The 12,419-nt window shown below is 55.9% G+C and overlaps 1 protein-coding gene across 3 annotated transcripts in view; it reads right to left on the bottom strand.

Moving 5' to 3' along the window:
- The window catches only part of SNX10 (sorting nexin 10), a 65,409-nt gene extending 54,088 nt beyond the window's left edge, over positions 1-11,321 (bottom strand). Inside the window, exons 1-2 of one of the 3 annotated variants that reach the window (XM_070059684.1) lie at positions 11,155-11,281; positions 1,929-2,069 (exon numbers count right to left, since the gene is read on the bottom strand). The gene's annotated coding sequence lies outside the window, so the exon portion shown is untranslated. Of the gene's footprint in view, positions 1-1,928; positions 2,070-11,154 lie in introns of all 3 variants that reach the window. The other 2 variants (XM_051852860.2, XM_051852863.2) reach the window with 2 other exon arrangements.
- Between the last annotated feature and the right edge of the window lie 1,098 nt (positions 11,322-12,419).

The raw sequence follows: 12,419 nt of genomic DNA, 5'->3' as shown, positions 1-12,419 counted from the left end.
TGCACACCCAGGGAGGCAACAGGTGATGGCTCAGGTGCTTGGGCTCCTGCTACACACGGGAAACCCAGATGGAATTGCTGGCTCCTGCCCTCAGCCTGGCCCAGCCCTGACCATCATGGACATTTGGAGAGTGAACCAGCAAATGGAACATTTCTCTCCGACTATCTGCCTTTCAAATAAAATACGTAAGTAAACATTTGAAATAAATAAATAAAAGCACTGTGCCAGGGGACAGGGAGCATATTTGGATGGCCCCAGCCAAGTCAGACCCTCAACTTCATACAGCAGGCCCCTCCCACGTCTTTCTCCCTTGGACATGGCCTGCTTCTCCCCTTCCCCACCAGCTCACCCAGGCGACTCCTCCCACTCCTCAGGGCTTTGTCTCAATGCTACCTCCTCCAAGAGGCCTTAGCTGACCACCACAGAAGCAGACTGCCCCTTCTGTGGTCTCCCTAGGTTTTACTACCATCAGTGTTGCTTCTTCTTTATTCTCTGTCCTCTCGAAAGTCCCCTGAGGACAGGGATCTTGTCCCAGTCACTCACACTCTACAACCCTGGCCTTAACACAGTGCCAGCAGCAGTCAGTGCCCAGTTGCTTTTGGGTAGATTAAATTGGACTGAGTTCCTTCCGGCATATTTTCTCCTTGTCTGCAACACCATCAAGTCTCTAAGCAGCCCAACGAGCTGGCACAGAGAATGGGTGTAAGAACAGGGACACTGAGAACAGGGACGCTGTGTGGCTCCGGGAGTGCAGAGCCCACGCTGGCAGAATGCGGCCAGGAGGTGTCGGGAAGGGCTGTAGTGGGCATCTGGGGATGGCGAGGACAGCAGGCCACTGCGTTGTGGCTGCTGACGCCTGCAGACGCCCCAGCCCTCATGGAAACAGGCTCATGCAAGCACTGTGGCTCAGATACCTGAGGGTACTTTGCACGCCATCGCTCCACTCAAGTGGACCCAGCGCCGTGCTCTGTGCACAGACACCTTCCGCTTTTTGGAACCTGCAGGTACTTTTTTCTTCCCTGAACAGCTTCAGGCCGTGGTTAGTCAAACCCACAGGTGTGGAACCCACGGGAAGTGAGGGCTGACCCCAAGCACAGGCCAGACACAGGGTCACTGCGTCAGAGGACAGGTTGGGGGAGCCAGGTCACTGGCCATGAGCCTTACTAGAAACTGCCAGAATACAGTGAGAGGGCAGCCTCACGGGCTCAGGGTGGGCAGGGATGGAACAGAACTCTTGGGAAAAACAAAGAAGCGGAGTCCTGAGGAGTCGGCGGGGAGTGGATGATACCACAACGGTGGGCACGCATCACTGAACATTTGTCAAAACCCCACAGGACAGGGGCTGCAGCTGATGGCCCAGCAGGTTAAGCTGCCTATAAGAGTCCAAGTTCGAGTCCCAGCTACTCCTCTTCCAATCTAGCTCCCTGCTGTGGCCTGGGAAAGCAGCAGAAGATGGCCAAGTGTTTGGGTCCCTGCCTCCCACATGGGAGACCCAGATGAAGCTCCTGGCTCTTGGCTTCAGCCTGGCCCCATTCTGCATTGCAGCCATCTGGGGAGTGAACCAACTACTGAAAGGTTTCTGTGACTTAGCCTTTCAAGTACAGGAATAAGTCTTAAAGAGAGGAGGGAGAAGAAACAAAAGAACAACCCCGCAGAACACACAGCAGCAGGAATGACCCCTAACGCACACCCTGGACTTGGGGTGAGGAGGAAGTGGCAGTACAGGTACGTGACTGTAACAGTGCACCACCGGGTACTGACCGTGCCCAGAGATGTCGCTCTGTGTGCAGTGAGGCACAGGAGACAAGCGACCTCCAGGTGACCTGTTCAACCTGGCTGCGAACCTATTTTAAAACAAAACAAAACACAAGAAGAACTTGGCCCGAGCTTTGTTGAAAAAAGAGAAAAGGGCGTCTGGGATGACTCACAGAGTGGTGACGGGAAGGAGACGGTGTTACCAGCAGAAGGAGGAAGCTGGAAGGGAGGCCAGGCTGCAGAGGTGAGGCAGGAGCACAGTGAGTCAAGCTGGGACCACGCGGGCCGACGCAGGACGTGCACACATGGAGTCACTGGGGAATGATGTAACCAATGGGCACAGGTGCACAGACTAGAGACGCCCACTTTCACACTGAGTGAGAGGAGCAACCCCATCTGCCTGAGACCTGAAACCCTGCGGCTGGGGTCAGCTCCCTCTCCATGACAACAGGAAAACCAGGCATTGTGCAGGAGCCATGGCAGGTTCAAGTCTACTCAGGGGACATCACCACATCTGCACAAAAATGACCACAGATTCCACCTTTGGTCGGGGAGTGCTCCCTAACATGGGCAGGAGCATGGAGGAGGCGGGGCCGATGTCCAGGCCATAGCCGCCTGCACAGTCTCAGGGTCACTCACGCATGTCCCTGAGCCTCAGTGTCCTCACCTGTAGAAGGAGGTGACCGCTGCTCCATGGGCCTGCAGTGAAGTTCAAGGGAGCAGGGAGAGAGGCAGGTGCCTTGCATTCACTGTGCTGGCTGCTGTCACTCCTTACCATCTGCTTTATATGTAGTGTTTAAAAGATTTTTATTTGAGAAGCAGAGAAAGAGAGACAGAAGGAGAAGGAGGGGGAGAGAGGAGAGAGAGAGAGAGAGAAAGAGCTCCCAACTACCTGTTCACCCCTAAACATCCTCAATGGCCATGGCTGGGGCTGCAGCCAGGAGCCAGGAACTCAATGAGGTCTCCCAGGTGAGTGACAGGTACCCGATTATTTCAGCCATCACTATCCTCTCCCAGGGTCTGCATTAGCAGGAAGCTGGAGTCACGAATGGAGCTGGGAACTGAGCCCAGGTGCCCCAGTGTGGGACATGGGAGCCTCACCTGCCCTCTGACCCACTAGGCCCAACGCTCACCCACCCTGCATTTCCTATCTCAGACTCTCCAGGTCTTTGTAGTGAAAAATGCTGGGGCGCCTTCCCCAGGATTACAGGGCATCTATTCCTTTAAGTAACCTTTTCTTCAAGTATCTTCCTTGTAAGCCAGGATAAAAATCCTTAGGAGCAGAATGTGGTACACCCCCATGCTCTGAGACAGGGCCCGCACCTCTGAAATGCACAGCACGGCTCCCTCCTGGGAACCCAGAGCATTCACCCCTGGACGTCCACCCCTGGCCTGGACCCCACAGCCTAAGATGACACACACAGTCCTTTACGACGTGGGGAAGACCCTCAAGTCGCTCTCAAACTCGATTTCCCAGAAGGAAAGAGCATTTGACACGAGTCCGTCTGAGCTCTACTGGGCAAAGTTCTCAAAGCAGACAGGACACTTTCCAAGGTTTCCCAGCCATCAGGGAAAGGAGCCAAGCGGAAAACCCCGGCTTGTGTTCCAGTCACTGTAAACCACGAGGTGGATTTCCCATGTGTTGAGCTCAGCTTCTCAGCCCGATCACCTGTAGATAAGCTGCCCGAAAAGAAGGCTAAGGCTCCAGGTCATCCCCCGAGACGGGGACCGGGGCTGGGGTCTCATGCCCATAAGGGATGCAAACAGTGCAGGCCACAGTGCCGGCTGCATTTTCTATACAGAGCCCCCAAGATATCCAAGAGTAAGGCCCTACAACACTGGGGAGCAGAGGAGCCACAGTATCGGGCGAGTCCATTTGGGATGTCTGTGACACATCCCAGGGATTGTAGTCAAATTTAATGTCCGGTGTCAAAGCCTGGTGCTCCCAAGAAACTGTGAGACATCCGCATTAGGGTGACACTTACAGCCAAGGAAATGACCAGCCTCCAGACCACCCGGGAGTAAGAGGCAGATGACCAGCTTGCATCCTGGGCCTGCAGAATTAAGAATCCTGAGGCCCAGTACTCTGCTTGAAGAAAAATCCAGATAACTCTGTTGTACACAAAAGGAAAAAAAAAAAAAAAACAGAAACAGAAACAGATCTAGGGAGAGAGGGTTCAGGCCAGGAAAAGGGCCCAGGACAGGCCCTGGGGAGCTGCCAACTGCAGGTTCTGGAGCAATGGAGGACCAGGCAGGGGACAGAGAAGGGAAGTTGAGGAGCTGGCGGCATCACCACCAGACGGGTTTACCAGGAGCGTGGGAGGAGGCCCTGAGAGGTTGCATCTGGGCCCATGAGCAACTGAGCGGAAAATCATGTGCCTTCAGGGACAGGCCCACCTCACGGGGCCACGTGCAAGCAGAGGCACCCCGTGGGAGGCCCAGGGAACGGGAGTGAGAGGCCTGCAACCCTGGGGTTGTGACTTGCCAGTTCTGAACAGCTGCCTCTGGCTGCCTGTGGGTCCTTACAGGGAGCTCCCCCACAGCTGATGGAACTTTAGGTGGTCCCTCTTCCTGATAACCCAGCCACAGCTAAAGCACAAAGGGGCAAACCGGCAAGAATACTGTTAATGATGAGATAAATACCCATAAGGCCTCTGGGTGACCTGCAACCCATGCAGCTGAGGCTGACACATTCTGCATTCCCACTGCCCAGCTGCTGAGAGAAATCCAAATGCTCCCTCTAACCTCCCTTTCCTCTGGGGTCCCTCAGCTTGGAGACCCTCACAAATAGGTTCTGTCTCGAGATGGCAAAACAGCCCCTGTGAGAGTGCAACCCAAGTGGCCCTAGGAAGCAGGGAGTAGCAGCAAACACGGGTACAGGGCGTGGAAAGGAGCCGGTGGAGCACGGGGCGGGGATCAGGTGCTCCGGCCGTGGTGAGCAGTCAGGCCAGGCTGGGGGTCCTGTGCTCATGGGAGAAGCTGTGCCAGGCTGGGAAGGGGAGGCTGCAGGCCAAGGGAGGCCATCCGAGCGGGGAACACTGTGCTCCGGTGGGTCCACCTCCAGGCTCCCACGGTCATTGCCATGTGCAGAGCAGGCACCTCGGAAGGCCACATCAGGGCGAGCACCCCAATCCGCAGGAGAGGCCTCCAGAAAGTTCACATGAAATGGGCATTATGAAAGTAATACTTGTGGACTTAAAACACTTTTGTACCAGGGCCAACACTGTGATGGGTTGAAGCCCTGGCCTGTGGCGCCAGCATCCCATATGAGCACCGGCTCGAGTCCCAGCGCGCCACTTCTGTCCAGCCCTCTGCTGGAGTGTCTGGGAAGGCAGCAGACGATAGCCCAGGTCCTTGGGCCCCTGCACCCATGTGGGGGACCTGGAGGAGGCTCCTGGCTCCTGGCTTGGGGTCAGCTCAGCTTCAGCCCTTGTGGTCACTTGGGGAGTGAGCCAGCAGATGGAACAACTCTCTCTCTCTCTCTCTAACTCTGTGTTTCAAGTAAATAAAATAAATCCCTAAAATAAAATTTTGTACCACACCTTTTAGTTCCATTTTTCCATGAACTTTTATTTAAAAACAAGACTATTTAGAGGCCAGCGCTGTGGCGCACTAGGTTAAGCCTCTGCCTGCAGCACCGGCATTCCATATGGGTGCAGTTCAAGTCTCAGTTGCTCCTCTTCTGATCCAGAAGAGGATGGCCTGGGAAAGTGGTGAAAGATGGCCCAAGTGCTTGGGCCCCTGCACCCATGTGGGAGATGCAGAAGAATCTCCTGGCTCCTAGCTTTGGATAGGCTCAGCTCTGGCCATTGCAGCCATTTGGGGAGTGAACAAGCAGATGGGAGACCTTTCTCTGTCTTTCCCTCTCTCCGACTATAACTCTGCCTCTCAAACAAATAGATAAAATCTTAAAAAAAAAAAAAAAAAAGACTATTGATTTGACAGGCAGAGTTTCACAGAGAAGAGGAAAAAACAGAAATATCTTTCATCTGCTGGTTCACTCTCCTAATAGCCACAATGGCTGGGGCTGGGTGAGGCTATAGCCAGGAACCAGGATCTGCACCCATGTCTCCTACGTGGAAAGCAGGGATGACCTGTGTCATCATCTACTGACTTCCCAGGTGCATAAGCAGGGATCTGGGTTCTAAGTGGAGAACCAGGCCATGAACCCACACTCGGATACAGATGCCAACGCCTCCAGTGGCGGCTTAACCCACTGTGCCACAATGCCAGCCCCTCCATGGACTTTCTGAAATCCCTTTGCACGAGGGCCTGGGCACACTAGGGTATCCTTACACGTTTTCTCTGATTCCTAGGGAACTCTTGCCAAATGCTGTGGGGGCCTTAACAGAAGCAGGGAAGTATCAAGGTGATCCAAAACGGAAGCGTATACTTGAGATGGGAAAATGAGAGAGTGGATTGGGAAAAGGAGATGACCATGACCTTGTACCACTCATCTCAAAGTTAAAACGCTCACAAGTTTTCACCTACTTTATGGTTTTGTAAATTAACTAGGACAAAGCCCTGGTTGTCCATGGTGTCAGTGAGAAAATGCATAACCCAGCCCCAAAAGCACAGCCTCTCAGAGCCCACACAGAACACGCTGGAGGAGCCAGCCTCAGGGTCCTACATCTAACAATGCGCCAGCATGGCTTTCAAACTTTGCCCTCGACAGTTCTGTCTGAGAGAACGTCATGTTGGCCCTAAAACCAAACACGATGCTGGGACTCGCTGAGGGAAAACAGCCATGAGAACAGCTATGGGTTCAAATTCTGCTTCCTACACCTGCTCAAGTCATGAAATGTCTCTGAAATGGGGCCGGCGCTGTGGTGTAGTAGGTTAAACCTCCAGCTGCAGTGCCAGCATCCCATACAGGTGCTGGTTAGAGTCCTGGCTGCTCCATTTCCAATCCAGCTGTCTACTAATAGCCTGGGAAAGCAGTAGAAGATGGCCCAAGTCCTTGGGCCCCTGCACCCATATGGGAGACCCAGAAGAAGCTCCTGGCTCCTGGCTTCAGATCAGTGCAGCTCCGGCTATTGCAGCTATCTGGGGAGTGAACCAGTAGATGGAAGGCCTCTCTCTCTCTCTCTCTCTCTCTGCCTCTGCCTGTCTGTAACTCTGCCTTGCAAATAAATAAATTAAAAAAGAAAAGAAAAGAAAAGAAAAGAAAAGAAAAGAAAAGAAAAGAAAAAAGAAATGTCTCTGAATCATAGAAAATGTATTTCTTGGGGCTGGCTTGTGGCTCAGTAGGTTAACCCACCTCCTAATAATGCCAGCATCCCTTATGAGCATGCATTTAAGTCCCTGCTGCTCCACTTTGCTTCCGGCTCCCTGCTACTACCATCTGGGAAAGCAGAGGAAGGTGGCTCAAGTCCTTAGGCCCCTGCCACTCATGTTGAAGACCCAGATGGAGCTCTAGGCTCCTGATTTTGATCTGGCCCAACCCTGGCCATTGCAGCCATTTGAGGAGTAAACCAATGGATGGAAGATTCTCCCCCACCCCCCCAAACAAATAAATCTTTAAAAGGCTGGCCTATGGGAGGCCAAGTGGCCTAGCAGTTGAAGATGCTGGCTAAGGTGCCTACATCCCATATCAGAGTGTGTTTGATGTCTGCCTCTGACTTCTGACTCCTGTATCTTGTGGCTGCAGACCCTGGGAAGCAGTGTGTGTGGTACAAACAGTTGGGTCTCTATCAGCCACATGGGAAACCTGGATTCCTTTTCAAGCTCCCAGCTTCAGCCAGGCCTAACCCTGGACAGTGTGGGCACTTGAGGAGTGACCCAGTAGATGGGAGCTCTCTGTCTCTCTGCCTTTCAAATAAACAATTCTTTTCTTCACAAGGTTGGACTAAACTAATAAAGGTCTCACAATCTATCAGGCCTCTTTTTTCCCTTGGAATGTCAAACTTTGGCTAGGAGACGGCCTTGCGTTCCATGAGACATAGGCAGCACAGAATCTCAGGCTTCAGGGACTCGTTTGAATTCACTAAACCTCTCTGCAAAAATGTTCCAACATCACCGTCCTACCAAGGAGTCTAAATGGCCAGCCTGTGCCCCAACCAAGGCATGTTCTGGAACTTTCCTCTTCTCCCTAGTAGGCTTTGGTTCTGCTGGTGGAGTCTCTCAGAGTTGCAGATTTTCTGTCCTGAATCACAGTCAGGTGGCTGAGCTCCCAAGACAGCAGGCTGAAGCACAGGCGCTGCCAGCAAGCTCTGCTTGGCTCGCACAGGTAGCGGCAGCCTGGAGGGAGGGCGGGAGTCTCTGCCGCTCCCTAATTCATCTGCCTGGCACCACTTATTCCTCAGGGAAGCATCAGGGCCAAGTGGAAAAAAGCGAGACTGGAAGTGAGGAGACCTGTTTGAGTCCCTTGCCTACCTCCAGTCAGCTGTGGTGTTCCCGTTCCATTATTCTGCCTTTCCTAGGGCCTCAACTGCATGTTTGCAAAATGCGATTACTGGGGGTCCTGGCCCACACACTAAGTGAGAGAGCGAGCTCTCCATCCACTGGTTTACTCCCCAAATGGCTGCAATGGCCAGGGCTGGGCCACATCAAAATCAGGAGCCTAGAGCTCCATCTGAGCCACACACTAAGCCTTAAAAAACTACTGACTACTAGAGTATGTTGGGACAAATTTGCAGGGTGGTTAAAACTGTGAGCTGAGATTTAAAAAGTCACAAATGGCTGGATGGCTTGCTATCCCCAGATGTAAAAAGCAGACATGATAGGATCTGCACCACAAGCTTGTTTGAGGCTTAGGGAACCAGACACATAAAATCCCTTCACAGTGCCTGGCACACAGTAAGTCCTCATTAAGGTAGGCTGTTGGAGTTAACAATTAAGGAGGAGAGGGGTTGTCATATATTGTTTTTGTTTTTGTTTTTTTACAGGCAGAGTTAGAGAGAGAGAAACAGAAAGGTCTTCCTTCCGTTGGTTCAGCCCCAAATGGCTGCTACGGCTGGTGTGCTGCGCTGATCCGAAGCCAGGAGCCAGGTGCTTCTCCTGGTCTCCCATGGCGTGCAGGGCCCAAGCACTTGGGCCGTCCTCCACTGCCTTCCCGGGCCACAGCAGAGAGCTGGACTGGAAGAGGGGCAACCGGGACAGAATCCGGTGCCCTGAGCAGGACTAGAACCCGGGGTACTGGTGCCGCAGACGGAGGATTAGCCTGGTGAGCTGTGGTGCCAGCCGATTGTTATCAATTTTTAAAAAACATTTTTTTTAGACGGAGCTCCAATCTGCTGGCCTACTCCCCAAAACCTGCTACAGCTCCAGGAAAAAGACAAGAACTGGTTCTTCCACACGGGCGGCAGGAACCCGGTCCCATGAGCCATCACTGCTACCTTCCAGTGTCTATGAGAGGGAAGGTGACAGGCTCGGAACCCAGGCGCTCCAACACCCAGGCGCTCCAACACCCAGCCACGAGGCCTAAACTAATAAAGGTCTCATGACCTATCAGGCCTCTTTTTTCCCTTGGAATATCAAGCTTTGGCCAGGAGGCGGCCTTGTGTTCCATGAGACATAGGCAGCACAGAACCTCAGGCTTCAGGAACTCGTTTGAATTCACTAAACACGTGCCTACCCCACCTCCCTTTTACTTCTGAATAAAAGACAACGGAAACTGGAAGCTGCCAACAACACCTCAGCTAGCAAACGACTGTGCTAAGGCTTCCACTGGGACGGTCTGACACCAGAAGTCGTATCTGGTCTCTGCATGAGGACACCCGCTTGTTGAACAGGCCTTGGAGAACCTAGAGCTAACTCACACCTCCCCGATGACCAAGAGAAAGATGTTTGGAGACAACAACCGAAAATCTGGGGAATTACCACGGAGTGCACCGCGAACCCAGCCAAAAGCCCTCCTTGGCCACTCTTGGAAACCAAAGCCTGAGTAGACTGGGCCCTGTCTGTAGCCAGTTCTCAGCCTTTCCCCAGCTGCTCCACCTCAGCCCGGACACCAGAGGGAAAGAAGCTCCTCCCTCCCCCATGGCTTAAGCAGCAAAGGAATCCCCAGAGGGAGAGCAGGGCTAGGCCAGGGCTGGGAAAGATCAGCAAGGGGCTCCACAGTCAAGCTCACTGCTGTGGCCCACGGTGCCCTATGCTGCTGCCCTACAGGCTGCCTGCAGAAGGAGGTGTGCATTTCTGCTTTTATGAACCTAATGGAGCAGACCACACCTCATGACCGAGGGGCCAGATGAGGCTCGGCCCAGGGCCCTGGGGAGGAGGCAGCTGCATCGGGTCACCCCTACCCCTCCCCGCCCCTGAGGGGTGCTGGGGCCTGAGCAAGACCCACTGTCCACACCAGGCCCTCCCCAGGCCCCAGGGGAGCCAGCAGGAGAAGGCAGTGGCCTGACTGCTGCCCAGGGCACTCAGCTCCGGGCTCCAGGCTCACAGGAGACCTTAGTGCCTCACCTCTACTTCAAGAGCATTGAATTCCCTCTTTCTTCAAAACAGCCTCCAGTCACTGTCAAGTCTGCCATGGCTTTCAGAAACAGGAAGACCCAGCTGCACTCACCTCCCCTCACCCCCATCCTCCTGGCCAGGAGCCCCAGCCCACCTGGGCCTCCCCAAGCACAGCCCACTGCCCAGGGAGGGGGGGGAACCCTCCCACCCCACCCTCACCCCAGCTCTGCAGTGGGGGCAGAGCTTGCACCTGCGCTGGGCACCTCCCTCCCCGCACCTCGGTTTCCCCGGTGATGGACACCACGCGGGAGCCTCCTTGTCGCTCTGAACGTCTGCGCCCATTTTCCTGCGCGTCCCCGCGTCTGGGGAGCAGCCGCTCCTCCCTTCCAGCAGACACGTGGCTGTGCAGTGCGCCCACCCTCGGCGACCCCCGTGCCTCTGGGAGAGTCTGCCGCCACCACAGCTCAGCGGCCGCCTGTGCCTCCTCCTGTCACTGGCCCTGCAGCTCTGTCCCTGTGGATTTTCCCCGAGGCCGCTTCCCTCATCCCACAGCCCCGAAAAGACCCTGCCTGCCGCTCCCCACTCCCAGTGTCCATGCCGGCTGCCAGGAATTTCCAGTGCCCACCCAACCCCGCTGCTGCTGCGAGGGGCCAGCACTTTTTCTGAAACCCAGCTTTGGCCTCTGCCTCACCCTCTCCCGGGGGTCATTCCAGGCAAACCGCAAGATCAACAGGGCCCAGCCCCCTCCCCAGCGAAGGAGCCCCGCATCACCTCCTCCCCCGCCGCGCCCGCACCCGCGCCCCGCCCCGCACACCTCGGCCAGAGGAGGCAACGCTCAAAATCAAAATCGGGGAGCCCGCGCCTCTCTCAGCCGGCAGGGCCGACACCTGCTCGCAGGGAGGGTCCCGCGAACTCGGAAGGGAACGGGAGGCCGGCTTGGGCCAGGGCGCCGTCCCCACCGCGACCGTGCGGGTAGAGCTGGGCAGGTCGGCCGTCACTTACCCGCTGTCCTGGAGCAGCGCAGGCCGGGGGCGGACGGCGGGCGCCGACTTTGCTGACTCAAAGGCGTGGCGGCGAGCGCCCAGGAACGCACGCGAGCGCAGCCCCGCGCTCCCCGCGCACGTAACGGCCCCGCGCCCGCGCCCAGCGCCCGCCGCCCGTGTGCGGCCGCTCGGCCTCCTGCTTCCGCCTCCCGCGCCGCCCGCCCAGGGGCCGTCTCAGCCCGCCGGCTTCTGACCCGTAGGCGGACCCCGGCGGGCTGCGGCGGCGCCGGGAGCCCGGAGCCCGCGACCTTCGTCCCCACAGCCGCTGCTCATCCGCCCCCACCCCCCAAGCGCTGGAGCTGACGCTGTGGGAGCAGCAGCGCGGGACTGGGCCCTGGAAGCCAGCTGGAGCCGGGACCCAGGCCCCTCAGCTGTGTGCGCGCTGCGGGGAGGGGCGGGCGGGTGCTGGCAGGGGGCCTCGGGGTTGGGGGGGCGTGCGTGTGGGCTGCAAATGCCGACTTTAACGTTTAAAATGTCTGATATTTAAGAGACGGGCTATGGAGAGTGCCAAAGGGCCTGAATCAGGAACGTATTTCAGAAATGACACCTTGGGCGGGGTCTCCCCCAATCCCTGCCCCTGAGGTGGGGGAGGAAAGGACACCATGGTCAGCGCCGCCTCATCTTTAAGTTCCCCAGTGGCCCTGGCTGTGCACACCTTGGGGGCCCCGCACAGTCCGCTGGAAAGTCCGCGCCGTCTGTGTGTCCACAGTGAGCGTCCATTCGCTCAGGGTGTCCCCAGATGATCAGTCTGAGGTCAGCGGTGCGCAGAGGAAAACTTTATTTCCCCTGGGAGAAGTGAAGGAGACAGCAGGAGCCCCCGAAATAACCGACCCCCGTGAGGGGCAGATTCCCGGGCTTCTCCTCACGGGCGTCCCCATGTCGGGAAATGGCGCAGTCTCTCCCCGGGTGGAGAATTTAATCCTGGAAGCAAAGCTCAGCTCGGGTCTGCAGACTCGGACTCAGAGCAGCATCTTGCAGTTTTGTGGCTCCTTGTTCGTGGCGGCCCTGCCCTCCCAGTTCACTGTAACAAACTAAGCTCCCCTGGTAGCTTGGGAAAACAGGCTCAAGGCGGCTGGTGCTCTCTGCCCCAGTCCCAGTTCTGCCCTCCTCCCCTAAATCCTACATTCTTGGCCACAAAATGCTCCCTGAGACCTTTCACTCCCATTCTGGAGGGAGGGGAAAGGCAGGAAGTGGTGCTTTTGTAACTACTTCCTGCTGAAGCTG

Source organism: Oryctolagus cuniculus, chromosome 16 (genome assembly GCF_964237555.1).
Source record: "Oryctolagus cuniculus chromosome 16, mOryCun1.1, whole genome shotgun sequence".
NCBI lineage: Eukaryota > Metazoa > Chordata > Mammalia > Lagomorpha > Leporidae > Oryctolagus > Oryctolagus cuniculus.
This window is presented reverse-complemented; position numbering and strand designations above follow the sequence as displayed.